This window comes from Aotus nancymaae, unplaced genomic scaffold, assembly GCF_030222135.1.
Source record: "Aotus nancymaae isolate 86718 unplaced genomic scaffold, 86718_ANA_hifiasm-v0.15.2.pri h1tg000016l, whole genome shotgun sequence".
Classification (NCBI taxonomy): Eukaryota; Metazoa; Chordata; class Mammalia; order Primates; family Aotidae; genus Aotus; species Aotus nancymaae.
Genome location: NW_026988428.1, coordinates 51,566,070 through 51,584,034, shown reverse-complemented (window position 1 = coordinate 51,584,034; position 17,965 = coordinate 51,566,070). Strand labels below are relative to the sequence as shown.

The window sequence follows — 17,965 nt, the reverse complement described above, 5'->3', positions numbered from 1 at the left end:
TCAAATGTAAAAACTTAGGGCATTCTAACATTAAATGAGCTTGAATAAAAGTCATCAAAGGGACTGAGAAATCAAGGTTAGAGGAAAACCAGGCAAGTGTGATGGCTGGAAACCAAGTGAAGGACATATTTTAAGAAAGGTAGAGATAGTCATTTGCTTTAAAACCTCTTGCAGGCTGACTTAAAGGAGGGAATATGAAATTGATAGAATGGCCATCTACTGAACCTCAGTTACCTTGTATATAAAATGAGCAGAGTAATGGTTATCTGCCTGATAAAGTGATACTGAGAAATAGTTCCTGGCACATAATAAGTAATGGTAAGCCACTCTTCACAGACAGGAAGAGCTGGATATATGGGAATGAAGGTAGTTAAATGGACTGAACTGGAAATATAGCAATATTTGGAAATGAAATCCCAAAAGAGTATATGAGTAACTAGTTGGGAAACTGGAGAATATGTCTTTGTGTGTATGCACACACTTAAATGCACCAGCACAGTAGTCCTCATAGTAGAGGAAGGGCAGTTAGACATATAAAGCTTTAACGATGACTATTAAGAAAATAGTTTGTATCATGGTAACATAAAAGATGTTGATTTTCTTGTCTCAATTAGGATTTGGAGCTTTATCAGTTATCTATTTCTCCATAACAAATCCTAATTTAAAACATGAAAATTTATCTTTTCGTAAATTGCTATGCCTTAGCAATTTGGGCTGGGCTCAGCCAGTTGGTTCTTTTGCTGGTCTTGCCTGGGGTCACTTATCTGGCTTCAGTCATCTGGCAGCTTAAGTGAGGCTGGATGGTCTCACTCACATGGTGAAGGCTGGCTCTCCCTGTTGACCAGGCGTGGTCTCCCATTCTCATGGAAACTGGCCAGGCTTCCTGTCTCACAGCAACAACAGTTTTTCAGAAGCTGAAAGGCCTTTTGCTGCTGAGACTCAAGTCATATGATGTCCCTTCTGCAGACTTCTGTTGGTTTTAGGCAAGTCACAGAGCCAGACTAAATAAAAGGGAAAAAGAAATAGACTCTATATCTTGATGGGAAGGGGTGACAATTGTTGCATGGCAAAGAATCATGCAAAAGAATCATAAGAATTGTTGTAGCCATCTTTGTCAACTGTTGAACAGTAGTCTGATGGCACATTTCTTATGTTGTTACCATATGCTCACCAAATAGGATCTCAAATATATAAAAATCTTCCTACCATCAACTATGCCCAGAATGAGAATTGTACCTATTATGCTATGTGTGTGTTAAAGGTAGGAATGAGTAAAGGTACAAGTTGGTCCAGAGTTTGCACTCTGATGTGATATTACCTCTGGTCAAATTCTCCCTTGATGAGAATATGAGTAGCTGGCCAAGGGGACCAAGTGTTTTTTGTTCAGGATGTTTTTTCTACTCACTTCCACCGTATCTACTTTATTCACATTTATCTTCAGATCCCAGCAAGGGCGCATGAAGATAGAGGCCATGCAGTAGGTGTCCAAGAATCCAAAAGCCACATTTTCCTTGGTGTAGAAGTCAAAGATGACCCTGTTCTGTGATGGGCCACAGAATCTTCCAGAGACCTTAGGAAGATTGTTTCTTAATGTTTTTAAAGCAAAATTTTCCTTTATTAACCAGGGCCTCTGATTTTCTTTTCTTTTCTTTTTTTAATGTGTGAACTTATTTTTTTTTTTAATTTTTTATTTAAAAAATTTTATTTAGTATACTTTAAGTTCTGGGGTACATATGTGTAGAGGGGAGATCCCATAAGTGCCAAGGCAGGAGCAAAAAACCTCAGCCTATTTCCATATAAATAAGGAAGAAGAAAGTAGCTAGAAATATAACTGTAGTAGTTATTTGTTATTCATATGTGATCTTAGTTATTCATAGGTGATCTTAATTCTTTTACTAATGCCTCTCAGGTCGGAAGTGTCAACCTGGGGTGACATTGTGAAAGAAATGACACTAAGGCAAGATGCTTTAAGCTCTCTGTCACGCCCACATAAGGGCTGCTGGAGGGCACCTTGGCTGTGCAGCAATGCCAGCGCTGGGAAAGCACCTGCTGTTTAGCCAGCTAGGAAAGGAGACATCCAAAATAGCTGAGATGTCTCCTTCCCTGGAGGAGTTTGGAGAAAACTCCGTTTCTCCAAGCTCTTGTGGTAAGGTCTGATGGCTGTCAGGCAGGCCTGCAGACATCCGGGGACTTAATTGTCTCTGTGTGATGCTGTGCTTCAGTGGTCACGTTCCATGTCTACTCTCATGCTCTGCTTCTGCACCTGGTTCCATTTTTCTTGGAAAAGATAATCAGTAGTAGTAATATAAATCTTAATGTTTTTGTTCTTTCTTGATAAGTATGGAAAAAAGTGCTGATACATTATGATCCTTACTTCACTTCAGGTGCCAGAAATTCCTGAGCCCCTACCTGAATGAGACATGAGGTACTTGACCCTATCACTGCCATGCCCTATCTACCCTGCCCTCAGTCTCCGAACACCAAGACCATGCCCTACCTACCCTGCCCCCAGATTTGCAATTCAATTAAAGTGAGAGCGTCCAGGCATTCAGGGCCACTGCTGGTCTCCACGATTTGGATAGCAGTGTACTCCAGGGCCCAACCTCTCTGTTCTCTATCTCTGTGTCTTGTGTCTTTTATTTCTACAATTTCTCATCCGGGAGGGACTCATAGAACCCTGTAGGGCTGAACCCTACACATGTGCAGATTGTGCAGGTTTGTTACATAGGTATACATGTGCCATGATGGTTCTCATTGTTCAACATCCACTTATGAGTGAGAACATGCAGTGTTTGGTTTTCTGTTCTAGTGTCACTTTGCTGAGAGTGATGGTTTCCAGCTTCATCCATGTCCCTGCAAAGGATATGAACTCATCATTTTTTATGGCTGCATAGTATTACATGGTGTATATATGCCACATTTTCTTTATCCATTTTATCATTGATGGGCATTTGTGTTGGTTCCAAGTCTTTGCTATTGTAAACAGTGCTGCAATAAATGTACGTGTGCATGTGTCTTTCTAATAGAATGATTTATAATCCTTTGGGTATATACCCAGTAATGGGATTGCTGGGTCAAATGGAATTTCTATTTCTAGATCCTTGAGGAATCGCCACACTGTCTTCCACGTTGGTTGAATTAATTTACAGTCCCACCAACAGTGTAAAAGCATTCCTATTTCTCCACATCCTCTCCAGCATCTGTTGTCCTCTGAGTTTTTAATGATAGCCATTCTAACTGGAGTGAGGTAGTATCTCAATGTGGTTTTGATTTGCATTTCTCTAATGACCAGTGATGATGAATTTTTTTTCATATGTTTGTTGGCTGCATAAATACCTTCTTTTGAGAAGTGTCTGTTCATATCCTTTACCCACTTTTTGATGGGGTTGTTTTTTTCTTGTAAATCTGTTTTAGTTCTTTGTAGATTCTGGATATTAGCCCTTTGTCAGATGGGTAGATTGCAAACATTTTTTTTCCATTCTGTTGGTTGCCAATTCCCTCTATTGATAGTTTCTTTTGCTGTGCAGAAGCTCTTAAGTTTAATTAGATCCCTTTTGTCTATTTTGGTTTTTGTTGCCATTGTTTTTGGTGTTTTAGTCATGAAGTCCTTGCCTATTCCTGTGTCCTGAATGGTATTGTCTAGGTTTTCTTCTAGAGTTTTTATGGTGTTAGACCTCATGTTTAAATCTTCAATCCATCTAGAGTTAAGTTTTGTATAAGGTGTAAGGAAGGGATCCAGTTTCAGCTTTCTGCATATGACTAGCCAGTTTTCCCACACCATTTATTAAATAGAGAATCCTTTCCCCATTGCTTGTTTTTGTTAGGTTTGTCAAAGATTAGATGGTTGTAGTTGTGTGGAGTTCTTTCTGAGACCTCTGTTCTGTTCCATTGATCTATATCTCTGTTTTGGTACCGGCATCATGCTGTTTTAATTACAATAGCCTTGTAATATAGTTTGAAGTCAGGTAGCATGATGCCTCAAGCTTTTTTTTTTTTTTTTTTTTTTACTTAGGTTTGTTTTGACTGTGCAGGCTCTTTTTTGGTTCCATATGAAGTTTAAGGTGTTTTTTTCCAATTCTGTGAGGAAAGTCATTGGAGCTTGATGGGGATAGCATTGAATTTATAAATTTCAACTCTGTTTTCCTTTTAGAATTTGAATTCGAGAAAAAGAATATCTTAACAGGTACAGTGAAGCATAGCTCAGATGTCAGACTGTCTCAGCTCATACATTTAATGACTCTGTTACTATGGTAAAGATAATTTACCTCCCCATAACTCAGTTTCCTCAAGTATAAACTGATGACAACACTATATCCACTTCATGCAGTTGTTGTAATAATTAAATCAGTTGGTACATCTAAAGGTATTGAAATAACGCTGAATATATGGTTAGCATTCAAAAATTCTTAGGTATTATTACTGTTGTTGTTTTATTGCTGTTGATTTTTATATACCACATAAGGCATGAAGAAAAAATTACAGAAATATACACACAGATTCCCATTTTGAAAAATGCTTCCAGTTAAATTGTGAAAACAAACTATGTTTACACAAAATATTTAAGGAGTGGTTAAAGACCATATTTGAGAAAAACAAATACTAAGACTAATAACTCACATGATTGCTGAGGAAGGTCAGTATGGGGAAAGATGATCAATAAAGGGATGTGTCACTTAGAAGAAGAATTTTGGGAGAGATCCCAAAGAAATGGTGTATGGTGGGAGAATGTCCCGTGTGGACAACTGCAGTCAATTACCCAGCCCCCAGCTCCCCCATGCTCAAAAATATATGAAGGGGAAGTGGTATACTCTTTTCTATTACTCAGACTTGATTCTTTGAAACACTCCCACCCAACCTTTTAGAGGGTATGTGTGAAAAGTGCAGTTACTTGTCCCTTTAATCATAATATCAGTTTACTCATATTGGGTTGCTGTTTTTGTTGTCACTTCAATAGGTGAGTTTTCCACAACACTATCAACTTCTCTTTAAGGGAATATGAGAGTTGATTCAAAGAAAATGCTGTTGGCCCTTCTTGGTGAAGAGCAAGGCAGTTCCTAAGCCTTGAACACATTTTTTACTTCACCCACTCTGCCCAGACTCTATTCTTTTGTGGAAATATGTGCATAAGTCTACAATTACATTTCTTTGCATATCTGAAATTTTTTGTGGCAGTTTTGCTAACAACTCTTCTAGTCTACATCAGAGGTTGTAAACATTTATTTCCACTTTTAGTCCAGTGACAAATAACTTTTGGCCCTTCTCGCTCAAGATTTTAATGTATTGTTGTGTTTGGGTGTATGTTTTAATATTTTGGTGTATGAGAAACCTAAATGGTTTCCTATCCTGTCAATGTCAAAACTAGTACCTATGTTCTCCCTTTTAATCCACACTGAATACTATATAAATTATCTTATTAAAGCACAGGCCCGATTATATACTTTCCTTTCAAATACTTTTGATGGCTGCCTACCACATGTGATATATGACATTCAACATGTCACATGTCATGATTCATGTGTCATGATTCATATGTCATGATTCAAGACATGACTCAACATGTTTTGATTCTGCATGCTGTAGGCAACATGTGACATGTGACATTCAGGGCCCTTCACAGCCTTTTCCTAGTCCAGCTTTCCAAGCATCCTTCACCCTTTTCTAATCTTGTGTGAGTTCTTAGGGCTTGGTTGCTTTGATTACACAAACTCCTCTTAGTAGAATGACTTTTCCTCTTTCCTTTTGGACCATTTTATGACCCTTCAGAGACTTTCCCGGCTGCTCTAAATAATTGTTCTTCTTCTAGGGTCTCATAGCTTTTGACTTACCCTCCAGCTGGTTGTTAGCAGTTGGTGGGTTTCTAGCCTGCAACAAAAGCCATAGTTAATTTAGAAACATTGAGTTAGTGGGCATCACAGACTATGACTGCCTTCTGGATCCATGGAAGGTTCTAAACAGCAAATTTTAAAACCTCCAGTTTCTTCAGTCCACCCACACATTTGCTGTTCTTGGGCACTCTAGATACCTTAGAATTTTATTAGAGTTTACTTAGAAATCTGATAGGACATTGTGGGTATACCAGTTGAAATTAGAGACACCTGCTCTAGTGTGGGTGCCCCTCTGGTGTCTAGGGTTCTATGTACATTATCTCACCAAGGTTGGCCTCATCATATGCACTTTACAGGGAAGGAAAAACTCAGAATCTGAAAGCCAGATGCTGTGCTCCAGAGGCACGTGGGAGGCAGGGAAGCACAGTGGATGCTAGCAGGGATGTCTGCAGCCCAGCTCCCTGGGTTTGAATTCCTGCTCAGCTCTTCAGTAACTTGTATCTATTACAAAACCTTTCTGTGCCTAAGATTCCTTTGCTATAAAATGTGATGGTAGTATCTTCAATAAGTTGATACATGCAAAGCACTTAGAACAGAGCCTACCATATAGTAAGTACATCTAAGTGTTGGCGATTATCATCATTGTCACATTATTAACGTTAATAAACACAGAACTAAAGAGGAAATGAGTCAGGATTTAGACCCAGATTTGTTTGGCTCTAAAGGTTTTCATTTGTACATGTCAGCCTACCTCCTGCTGTGTCCATTTGCCTTGAGATTAAAGAATAGAATGAAGAGTCCTCTTCAACTTTTCTCTCAGAGACCCAAGCCCTTAATCAAATTGTTTTAGTTTAAAATGTATGACCAGTACCTCCTGCGCACTTTATGGAGGTTGAAATCTCCACAAGAATTAGAATGAGAGAGTTCAAACTCTGTTTTCATACAAAGGCATGGTAAAAACCATGGATCCTCTTACAAAAGTTGCTCTAGGAAGGTTCACTGTGCTTTTAACATTACTGGGGTTTGCCTACTGGTGTTTGGACCTTTCACACAAAGCCACCTGGTTAGAAAGGATTCAAACCAGCCTGAGCATGCCTGTTAATACAGCACATACAGCCACCCTCTCTACCTTCCTTCCCCCATTGAGGGGTGAAGAAAGGTTTTGTAAAGTTGTAGGAGTATTTCTTCCTCCCCACCTCACCTTCCTCCTTCCTCTGTTCCTCAGAAAGGCATAGGCCCCACATTGCTCAGGAAGAGCAAAGCAGAGGTGAGAGACAGATAAGAAAGGTGTTATGTCTGGCATGACTGGTTTAGGCTTAAGTTTGGGCCTAAATAGCCACGTAGGGTGAATGTTTTCTATACGTTGGCTGTAGCTTGCTGTGTCTGCATTCATAGGCTACTTTAATTAAGCAAGAGGCTTAGATTGTGAGATGAGTTCCCTGAGGGTATCATGCTTTTAATTTAGTTAAATTCAATTAAATCCATCAAATTCATTCTGGGCCTCAAGCTATGGCAACAGACTAGGTTCTGTGGATATAAATTTGTATAAGGCAAGGTTAGCAGCCCCCCAAAATTCTAAGTCTTGTCCAGGAGACAAAAAACAAACAAACAAACAAGCAAATAAATAACTCTAACCCATGTGTTAAGTTCTATAGTGGAAGAATGCATGGAAAACTGCGAGCCCATGCAAGCAGGAGAAATGGCCCAGATGACTGGTTAGGGCAGGTGGTGGTTTGAGGTACCAGTCAGAGAAGAGCTATCTCTGGATAAGAAATAGAAAATTATCACATAGAACAAGGGGAGATGAACACATCAAGCAAAAGGTAGGGAACGAGCTAAAGCTTACAGATGTGAAAACACCTGGCTTATTTAAGTGAATGATCTGAAAATAGTAGCTTGGAAGTATTCTAAATGTTTCATAAGATTACCACCTTACAGTAGCCACATGAGCCAGTTATTTCCATTTTATAGATGACCAAACTAACTTTCCCAGTGATATAGGCAGTTCATCACTATGTTTGAACAAGACAAGCTACCTCCAAAGAAAGATACAATGATTAGTCATTAAATTTAACCATTATTCTCTACGCCACCTCTCTAGACTGAGCCTTCTCAACTAGGGTTAGCCATCAGAGTCATTTGGGAGATTTCTAGAAATGTAAAGATTTTATTCCCCTGAGAGGGATTTAGTGCCTCCCCTTGGTAAATGGCTCCACTAAGTGGTAAACAGCTCATTGTTCAAAACTGAGCCCTGAGAGTAATTCCTGGTACCTCTTCCTTCTTTATCTTCTACATCCAGTTCACCTTCAAATTTTTTCAATTCTCCACCAAAAATTTATTTCCAATGCTCTCACTTCTTCCCACCTCAGCTTCCAGTACTCAAATCCAAGTCTCTGCAAACCAAATGATCTCTCAGCTTCCCTTCTACCCCCCTTCTAACCCTTTCTCCAAATCACTGCTACAGTGATGGGATCATACTCTGGCTCAGAGTCTTCCCATGGCCTTCCAGTTGCCCTTGGAATTCAATCCAAACCATCACTGTGGTTTACGAGGCTCTGCACAGCTAAGCCCATGCCTATTTATGGGTTCATTTCATACCACCCTTCCTCTTGTCCTGCCATATGGATGTTCTTTCTCTTCCTCCAGTGTGACAAGCTCTTTTCCACCTGAGGGTCTTCCTACCTGCTGCTGTTCCTTCTGTGTGAATGACCTGTTTCATACTTGGCTCTTTCTCAGGTCTCAGACCCTCCCTGATCCTCTGACAAAAGGTCCTTTCTGTCATTCGCTTGTGGGGCACTCTGTTCTTTTCTTCCATAGCAAAACTTGTTATGCTTATATGTGGTTACTTATTGAGATCCATGTCCCCAACACAAGCTTGAAAGTTCCATAAGGATAGGGATTATGCCTGCTGCATTTACCATGGCATTCCTTATCCCTAGCCCAGGGCATGGCCCAGAGCAGAGGCACAATATGTTTCTAATGAATAAGTAATGGACAGAGTAGATACAAAACTACGTAAGATCAGAAAAGAGGTGATTGATTTGGCAAGGAGGTCATATTTGCTCAGCTGATTTCACTGAAATGGTGGAGAAAAATGCAAACACAGTGAACTGTGAAGTTAAAGCAAAGAGGAAATTAAGTTATTCTTATGTGAAGCAAATGATCATAGTTACTACATGCCAGACTCTGAACTTGGCACCTGACATTCATTATTTCATCACTGCAGCAACCATAAGCAGGATGTTCTTCAATCTCCATGTTTGGAATGAAGTAAAGAGTCTTAGAGAGGTTGACTGATGTGCCCAATGTCACATACCTCAAACAAAGTGACACCAGGCCCAGGCCCACCTTCAGAGTCCAAGCTCCTAACCACTGAGCCAACTACTCTTGAGTGTGCAGGGGAATCATGGTGGTGGGTGGCTTATTAAAACCACTACCCTCAAGCAATTGTAATTAAATAGGCCTGGGTGAGGGCCTAGGAATCACTGGTTTTAACAAGTGATTGGTTTTGAGTGATTTTGAGGTAGGGAGCCCAGGGGTCCCACTTTGTGGAGCGTCACTCCATGGTATGCATCATGAGAGAGGAGATCTTAGGTCACTTTCAGCTTCTGAACTAAGCCTTGGAGCCTCCAAGACTCCATTTTGTCTATATAATTGATAAAAATGTTTTCTCACAAGTTTATGATGACTAAATGACGTAATTTATAGAGTTAATATACAGCAGGTACACAATATAGATTGGTTTCTTTCCCCTCTCCTGGACTTCTCTTTCAAGAACTTTTACTAGGTTAGAAATGAGAGAGAGAGATAATTTGAAGTGGTGTCAGTTTCTGGGAAGGGTTTTTTTTTTTCCTATCTCTAGTTTTCACATAGGAAAGTGGAGGCACTAAGCAATGAAGTAACTTGGCCTCAGGTCATAGCTAGTAAGTGGAAGCCCTCTTAACCTCTATGCTATGTTGGTGGGCAAGTTAGATTTGGAAAGACATTTGCAGTCAACATTTGTTGAATTTCAAACTCAGCTGATCTTTCTTTCTTTGTTCTTAAAACCTTTCCTTTCCCCTTTATTTGTTGATTTTGGTCTTGACTTTTCTATAATATATTTGGTTATATTTTTACTATAACCATCAAGTATTTTTAGGAGACTATGTAGTATTAAAATCAAATAAATGTAGTCAATATATGAGGTAGTGGGTAGATCATAAGCACAGTTAAGGAAAATTGCAATGGTTAGGATACTTGGAAACTGGAAATCTCTAGTAGAAGCTGCAAGGACTTTGGAGGCTTCAAAGTAGCACATGTGAGGAGATGAGAAGGTGAAGCCTCTGCCAGAGGGGTGGGACTGCTTGCTCCTGACACCTTATCTTACCCTGGGTGAAAAGATCAGAAAGTGTCCTGGGATCTTGTCTCGGCCCTTCCCTTCCAAACCTTACAAGGACTCTCTCCTTTAGGGGTGGCTTGTTTGCAGCTTTCCTATGGCTGTGCCTTTATCATGGAGAAGCACATGACCCCACATCCCTATTTCTGTGGCCTTACTTTTGGAATATGAAACCCATAATCCAGCCCTGAGTTCAAGCCCCTGCCTGCATTGTCAGCTAAAAGTTGTGTGTCCATCTGGCTTGCCTTAGATAAGACCTCAGTACGAAGTCTTACTGTGTTTTTGATTGATGTTTTGAGCCCTTCCTTATTCTGCAGGTGCTTTTGCTTTTCTCAAAAATTGTGTTTGTTCTGACACGTTGTATATTTGATCTTGGCGCCTAGGTTTTTAATTGCTCTTTATCTCAAAATCTGTTTGTATAGTACATTAGAAATGTGCATTGCTCTTTTCACCAAGAATTACAATTAATCTGACCATCTGAAAATAGACTCCATTCTATTTTCCCAATTTACATTAACTTAATGTATTAGGGTTCGCCAAAGAAATAGAACCAATGGGTGTGTGTGTGTGTGTGTGTGTGTGTGTGTGTAAGACATTTATTTCAAGGAACTGGTGTATGTGATTGTGAAGGCTTGGCAAATTCAAACTCTAATGGAGAAGATTGGCAGACTTAAGACTCAGGAAAGAGTTGCAGTTCAAGTCCAAAGGCATTCTGCTGACAAACCAGGAAGAGCTGATGTTGTAAATGAAGTTCAAAAGCCATCTGCTCAATTCTCAAAAGAAGATATACAAATGGCCAAAAAACATATGAAAAAATTCTCAACATCATTAATGATCAGGGAAATGCAATATCAAAACCACGATATTATACACCTTATCCCTGCAAGAATGGCCATAATTTAAAAAAATATTAAAAACCAGTAGATGTTAGCATAAATGTAGTGATCAGGGAACACTTCTACACTGCTGGTGGGAATGTAAACTAGTACAGTCACTATGGTAAACAGTGTGGAGACTCCTTAAGAACTAAAAGTAAAACTACCATTTGATCTAGCAATCCCACTAGTAGGAGTTTATCCAGAGGAAGAGAAGTCATTATATGAAAAAGATACTTGCACACGCATGGTTATAGCAGCACAATTCGTAATTGCAAAATCATGGAACCCACCCAAATGCCCATCAATCAACAAGTGGATAAAGAAACCATGGTGTGTATACATGATGGAATGCTACTCAGCCATTAAAAGGAATAAATTAATAACATTCACAGTGACCTGCATGGGATTGGAGACTATTATTCTAAGTGAAGTAACTGAGAAATGGAAAACCAGACATCATATGTTCTCACTGCTACATGGGGGCTAAGCTATGAGGGTGCAAAGGCATAAGAATGATACAATGGACTCTGGGGACTTGGGAGGAAGAGTGGGAGGGGACGAGGGGTAAAAGACTACAAATATGGTGCAGTATATACTGCTCGGGTGATGGGTGCACCAAAATCTCACAAATCACCACTAAAGAACTAACTTATGTGACCAAACACCACCTGTACCCCAATAACCTATGGGGGAAAAAGCTATCTGATAGCAGAATTCCTTTTTACTTGGGGACAATGAGCCTTTGGTTCTAATTAAGGCTTCAACCAATTGAATGAGGCCCACCTATGAAATAGAGGGCAGTCTACTTTACTCAAAGTCCACCGATTTAATTGCAAATCTTATTCAAAAACTCCTTTACAGAAACATCCAGAATAATGTTTGACCAAATATCTGCCATTACGGTCCAGCCAAGGGAGACACATAAAATTAACCATCCCATTTAGTGTTTTCAAATTGGACTCTGTAGATGGTATTAATAGGTTGGTAGGTGAAATTAAAGGGGAGGAATTCAAAGGTTAAATATATTTGTGACATGCAACCTACTATACCTCCTTCTTGAAGTGCCATATTGCACATTCATCTGTCAAAGACTGAGAATTCCTGAGGTCAAGAAAACTGCTTGGCTCTGTGTAACTGCTGCCAGAGGAAGGCAGGGCAACTTGTATTATGTGGTCCTTCACCTTGCAGCCCCAACCTCCACCAATGCATTGAGAGGATGTGGGGCTAGGGTTGTTCTCCTATAAATCCCCAATCCTAAACCCTGACTTTCAGATCTAAATTGCGCAGAGATGTTTTTCTAAGTGCCAAAAATATGTGCTGTGAATTAATTCAATAAGATAGGATAATGATTTTATATTCAGTGGTTCACAGGCTTTTAAATAAATCCCAGGCAAAATGGTTAAACTTCTGTATTGTAGTGATCTGAGACGCCCTGGACGATGCTTGGTCTTTCCAGCTCTATCTGCTCCCTTGATGGCTCCTTCCCCTTTTGTCTTCATTTCTCTGCCCCATGCCATTTAACCTCTCTCTTTTGCCACTTCATGCTTCCTCTATATCCCCAAGGGATCTCTAAACAAAACCATAAGGAGGTATACCACAGAAAGAGCAACGTTGTTATTGTTTTTGTAGAATGGATGCCGTTCTCTCTCTGCACTTGATGCAAAGGCCTTCTCATCCTGTACTCTATGCATCGCTAGTCGTCTTTCCTTAATTAAAGTGCCCACAGGCTGGAACTATGGTATGCCTGTAAAGTGATGATAATAGGCATTATTAGTGATCTATAAACTTAAGCCTGTTGAATTGAATTGAGTTCATAGAGGTTAAATCAACTGGGGGAATCCAGATTCTCCACCCCCTCAAACCACTGGCCCAGGTTATGTCTGTGGCTTTGACGTGACTTCTTGTGAAAAGTGCTTGGGAGAAGGAAGCTGGTTGCACATTCTCCTCTCATTCCTTCCCTCTCCTTATTTTAGGGAGAAGAAGTGAAGGCAGCATTCCTCTGGTCGAGCATAGTCTATTCCTGCCTTCAACAACAATTTCTGTGTTGAGGCTAGCATATCTGCATGTCCCTGTTTCCTTTCCTAGCCAGTGGCTGTCATGGACCAAAGTCAGAGTAAGCCCCCTGAATGCAAGTGGGATAGAAGAGAGTCTTACGTGGGGCAAAACATAAAGGTGGAACATTTGCAAACTCATCTCTCCAGTCCTGGCAGGTGGCAGATAAAAGCTTTCCCTATTACTTAAAAAAAAAATTAGATTCTTAATTAAAGCAACTTGGCATGAAGAGTAAAACCAATTAAAAGGAAAGAAAAAACAAAACAACCTATAAACCGCAATCTAACAACTAGGGCTAAGGGAGGCAGAAAAGAAACATCAGAGTAGGATGTGCTACATTTCCACGCCACACTACAGAGCGCAGGAGGCAGGCTGTTTTTTCTCTTTATGATGAACTTAACACCCCCTCATAAAGGAACATTAAACCTTTCCAAACCCAAAGCAGATTGCTTGTTCTGACATTCCAGGGTAACTGAAGGAGGCCTGGGAAACCCAAACAGGAAACTGGAAGGAAACAGCATTGGAATCTGCTAGAGAAGCTTCTCAGTTCTCTCTGATCTTTCTCTATTAGACGTGCCTGCTGCCTTGTAGGCTGAGCAGGGTGACTTTTGGCTCTCATAAGGTTTGGCTGCCTCAGTGAGGCCTCAACGCTATTGATTTTGGCCCTTGCTGATCCTCTCACTTTGGCTCCATGGTATTAATAGTGGACCCCAATTGGTCTAGCATGCTGTGGTCTGATGGTTCTCTCGACATCACTACTTCCAAGTTCAGTCTCCACTTGAGTTTGCTCATTAAGTGGGAAGTAAACAATATAGGTTATTATTGAGCAAAATCAAGGGTGATATTTGGAGCTTGACTTAGCTGGAACGTCATCTCAAGATCAGGTCCATGGTGTTTCTTTCAATTCATGCTCTTTGAAATATAGTGTCTGTGAAAATGTAGTTCCTTTCACATTTTCAGGTTATTTTGGAGGAGTTACAGTATATACTGGTGGTCAGAAATAGCCACATTAGCTTCTGAGAGAGACCACAAAAGAAAAACTGCACTTATAGTGGTTGTTAAAACTGTTTAAATTCTTAGTAATCAATTGTTGAATAATTGAACCACAACCCACAGTTTGATTAAACTAGGTCAAATTTAAGTTTACATTAGTTGACTACTTGTAAACTGGGCTGATGTGGCAAAGAACCACCAAACAAGTGCTGCTAAACTGAGAGCGTGATGAGACAGTTATTTATTTTATATATGCCTCTACTCCTGACAGTTTCCTGTTGTTACTGTGCCTTAGGAAGCAAGTGTATCGGCTGAGCCAGTATCACCTAAAAACTCCAAAACTCCGAGGACTGTGCCCAAATATTTACAAAACATTTTCTGGCCTCAGTTTTCTCATCTAGAAACCTACCTCATAGCAATGCCTGAAGGTTCAGTGAGGTAATACATCTAACCCCTGACAGAGAACCAGGAACACAGTAATGAACTAAAGAGTAACTATTATTTGAACCTAGGAAATTGCCACCATGCTCCTTTTGCATAGGAGTAAAAGGAAGCCGAAATGCTTGAGTGATTTCCCAAGGGCATGAGGGTAAAAAAATGAAATGATTCTATGAGGTCTGGCACATGAAGGGCATCCCAAACATTTATTTCTTCTCACTTCCCTAGTATGTGGTTCAGCCCAAGGCAAGAACATAGAAGGAGGTTGTGTTCTTGTGTTCAGAGCATTGACTACCGTATTGTAAATTGAGGCCATGGAGAGCCAGGCTCTGACCAGCTTTATGGTCAGCATTAAACAAGAATAAGACCTAACAGGTAAATTTGAATGGAATCAGGAAAGTCATAGAGAAGGCATCGTGTTCTGAGATGCTTACTGGGGAGGACAGCGTAAAAAGTGTGTGAGTATGGCAAGGGGTGGGGGAAGTAAGGATTGAAATTGGGAAAATGATGGAGAAAGCAAGAAGATGAGTCATGCAGAGAGTTATTTTGCTGTGAATTATTTTGACTAAGGATGTATTCCTCAAATTGGGGTCTGAAGACCAGAAAACCATGGATATATTCATGTGGCTTAGTAAAAACTATTTTTCTTTAAAGAGACTTATACAATATTCAGCTTTGAAAAATGCTGAACAAAGGTCATCTCTACTTCAAATAGGTAACTTCACTGATTGGCCAGTGCCTTCACAGTGGTCTAGACTTCAGAACTACTCTGTAAATTAATCCTATCAAGGATATAGCTTCTAGCTCATCAGTGATGGTTTTACTTGCTTCAAATGATTAGCACCATATACCTTAGGTCTTTTCCAGAAGTGTTCATGGAGCCCCTTGGGTGTAGTGGTAAACATTCATATGTAGGAAAAGTTAAATCTAAAAATATATGATATACTCTGAATTAAAATTATCAGATTATTGCAACTATCACCTTGAGATATCAACTATCAATGCTTTCAATTTCTTAATTTTGGAAGTTGCTTTATTGATTGATTGAGATGGAGCTTTACTCTTGTTGCCCAGGCTGGAGTACAGCGGCAGCAATCTCAGCTCACTGCAGCCTCTGCTTCCCGAGTTCAAGCGATTCTCCTGCCTCAGCCTCCTGAGTAACTAGGATTACAGGCGCCCACCATCACGCCTGGCTAATTTTTGTATTTTTAGTAGAGAAAGAATTTCAACATGTTGGCCAGGCTGATCTCAAGCTCCTAACCTCAGGTGATCCTCCTACCTCAGCCTTTCAAAGTGCTGGGATTACAGGCGTGAGCCACTGTGCCTGGCCTATTTTATTTTTAAATCACTGCAATTTTGCTTTCAGTGGGCAAATATTTTAATACTGCAGCACCAGATTCCTAGCTCTGACCACAGCGAATACTGCTTCCCTGGTGTATCTCTACACACTGGATGAGATGATGATAAAGCCTAGTGATGGGGGAGCCACTAGACGGGAAAAGACAAGATCACTGAATGACTGCATGGAGGAGAGCTGCCCACTTGCCCATGAACTTTTATAAGTGCAAGAAACCAACTTCTAGTGTTTTAAAATTCTACCTTTAAAAACCATTCCAATCTAATAATTCAGCTGGAACAAAATATATATTCTGATACTGATACATCTGAGTTCTTATCTCAAATAGCAGAACACCTTGATTCCTAAACAGCACAGTTAAAATAAAATATGTGTTACTATTAAGTGCCAGTTATGGTTCTAGTTATTTTAAACATATTGTCTTATTTCAGCCTCACAAGATCCTTAAGATGTAGGATGGTTTTAATCTTTACTTGAAAGATGAATAACTGAAGAAACCAAGGCACAAGAAAGGGAGCTATTTTGCCTAAGATCACATAGCTGTCAAATGGCCAAGTTTGGAATTTAGATTATTTGGACTCAAAAGTTGTATTTTCAGTGGTGAACTTTCAATCATGCACCAGTTGTACATAAAATCACGTTGAGTGCTTGTAACAGAGACTGCTTCCTGTTCACTGAAATCTACTGCCTCTTGTTATTGGAACACCGGCTGGCTGGTATTTCCCTTCCTCCCTTATAGGGAGCTGTCACCCTGTGACTGAGATCTCCTTAACAGAATGAGAGGAAAAAGGAAAATTCATCAGTTTCGTTCATTACAACTTCCCATAGTGCTCCTGAATGCTATTTCCCCTTCTACCTGGTGGAGGCAGATGACCATCAAACCTAGGATATCAGAAAGCCACTGATGGAAAAGGTCTGGGTCACTCAATGACTGCTTGTGGAGAAGGTTCCTACCAACGTCACCCTGAACCATGCTATGAGCAAGACATTAATTTCTATTGTGCTAATCTACTGACACTTTGGAATCTGATTGTTTCTCTAACTTATTTTACCTTAACTAATAAATAAAAAGCTTTTTAAAAATATATTTCCTGGTCTGCACTCCAGACCTCCTAGGTCAGAATCTCTGGGATAAAGACGATGTATCTCTAATTTTTAAAAGCTCACCCATGCAATTCAGAGATAGCTAGTCTTTAGCAATGCTGCACTTCATTTCACAACTGACTTTTTCCTTTTCCTAGATAAATTCTTCTAGTTAGATATCTTAAGAAAATGTTTTTCCATTTTTAGTTTGCCTGATTTTTAAAAAAATGCTGTAGCTTAACAATTTCTATTGCTTTAGAAGAAGCTTCAGTTATTGTTTTTAAAGACAATCCAGGGCCAGCGTGGTGGCTCACGCCTGTAATCACAGCACTATGGGAGTCCAAGGTGCCCAGATCACCTAAGGTTAGGAATTTGAGGCCAGCCTGACCAACATGGAGAAACCCCGTCTCTACTAAAAATACAAAAAAATTGCCAGGCGTGTAATCCCAGCTACTCAGGAGGCTGAGGCAGGAGAATCACTTGAACCTGGGAGATGGAGGTTACAGCGAGCCAAGATTGTGCCATTGCATTCCAGCCTGTGCAACGAGAGTGAAATTCAGCCTCAGAAAAAAAGATTCAATTCATTTGACCCAGGGGATTCAAGATGTGTCATCTCATCATGAGGGCACCAAGTCATCTATTTCCTTCTTTCTTCCATCTCTTCCCCCTCTCTCTTTCTCTATCTCTGCCTGCCTATTCTTCTGTCTTTTTTATCTATCATGGCTATGTAGCCTTCTCCAAAGTATGTTCCTTCTATTTTATTCTATAAATATATACCTTTTGCATTGTGCAATTCCTTGGAGATAACATGTGGCAATTACAACATGAGTTTCATCAGCTGTTCATGTATTATAGTGATTACTTTGAAACTGTGACTGATATATAAATCTTAGGAGAGAGAGGACATTAAGAGATTCTCAGGTGTGGTTAGGTCTCCACCTGCTATTTTTCTCAGTTTAAAATT

The 17,965-nt window shown here is 40.0% G+C and overlaps 1 long non-coding RNA gene across 1 annotated transcript in view; it reads right to left on the bottom strand.

Moving 5' to 3' along the window:
* Positions 1–4,411: 4,411 nt before the first annotated feature.
* Positions 4,412–17,965, bottom strand: part of LOC135275277 (uncharacterized) — a 31,356-nt gene continuing 17,802 nt past the window's right edge. Inside the window, exon 3 of the long non-coding RNA XR_010342921.1 lies at positions 4,412–5,862. This is a non-coding gene — a long non-coding RNA (uncharacterized LOC135275277). The remainder of the gene's footprint in view (positions 5,863–17,965) is intronic.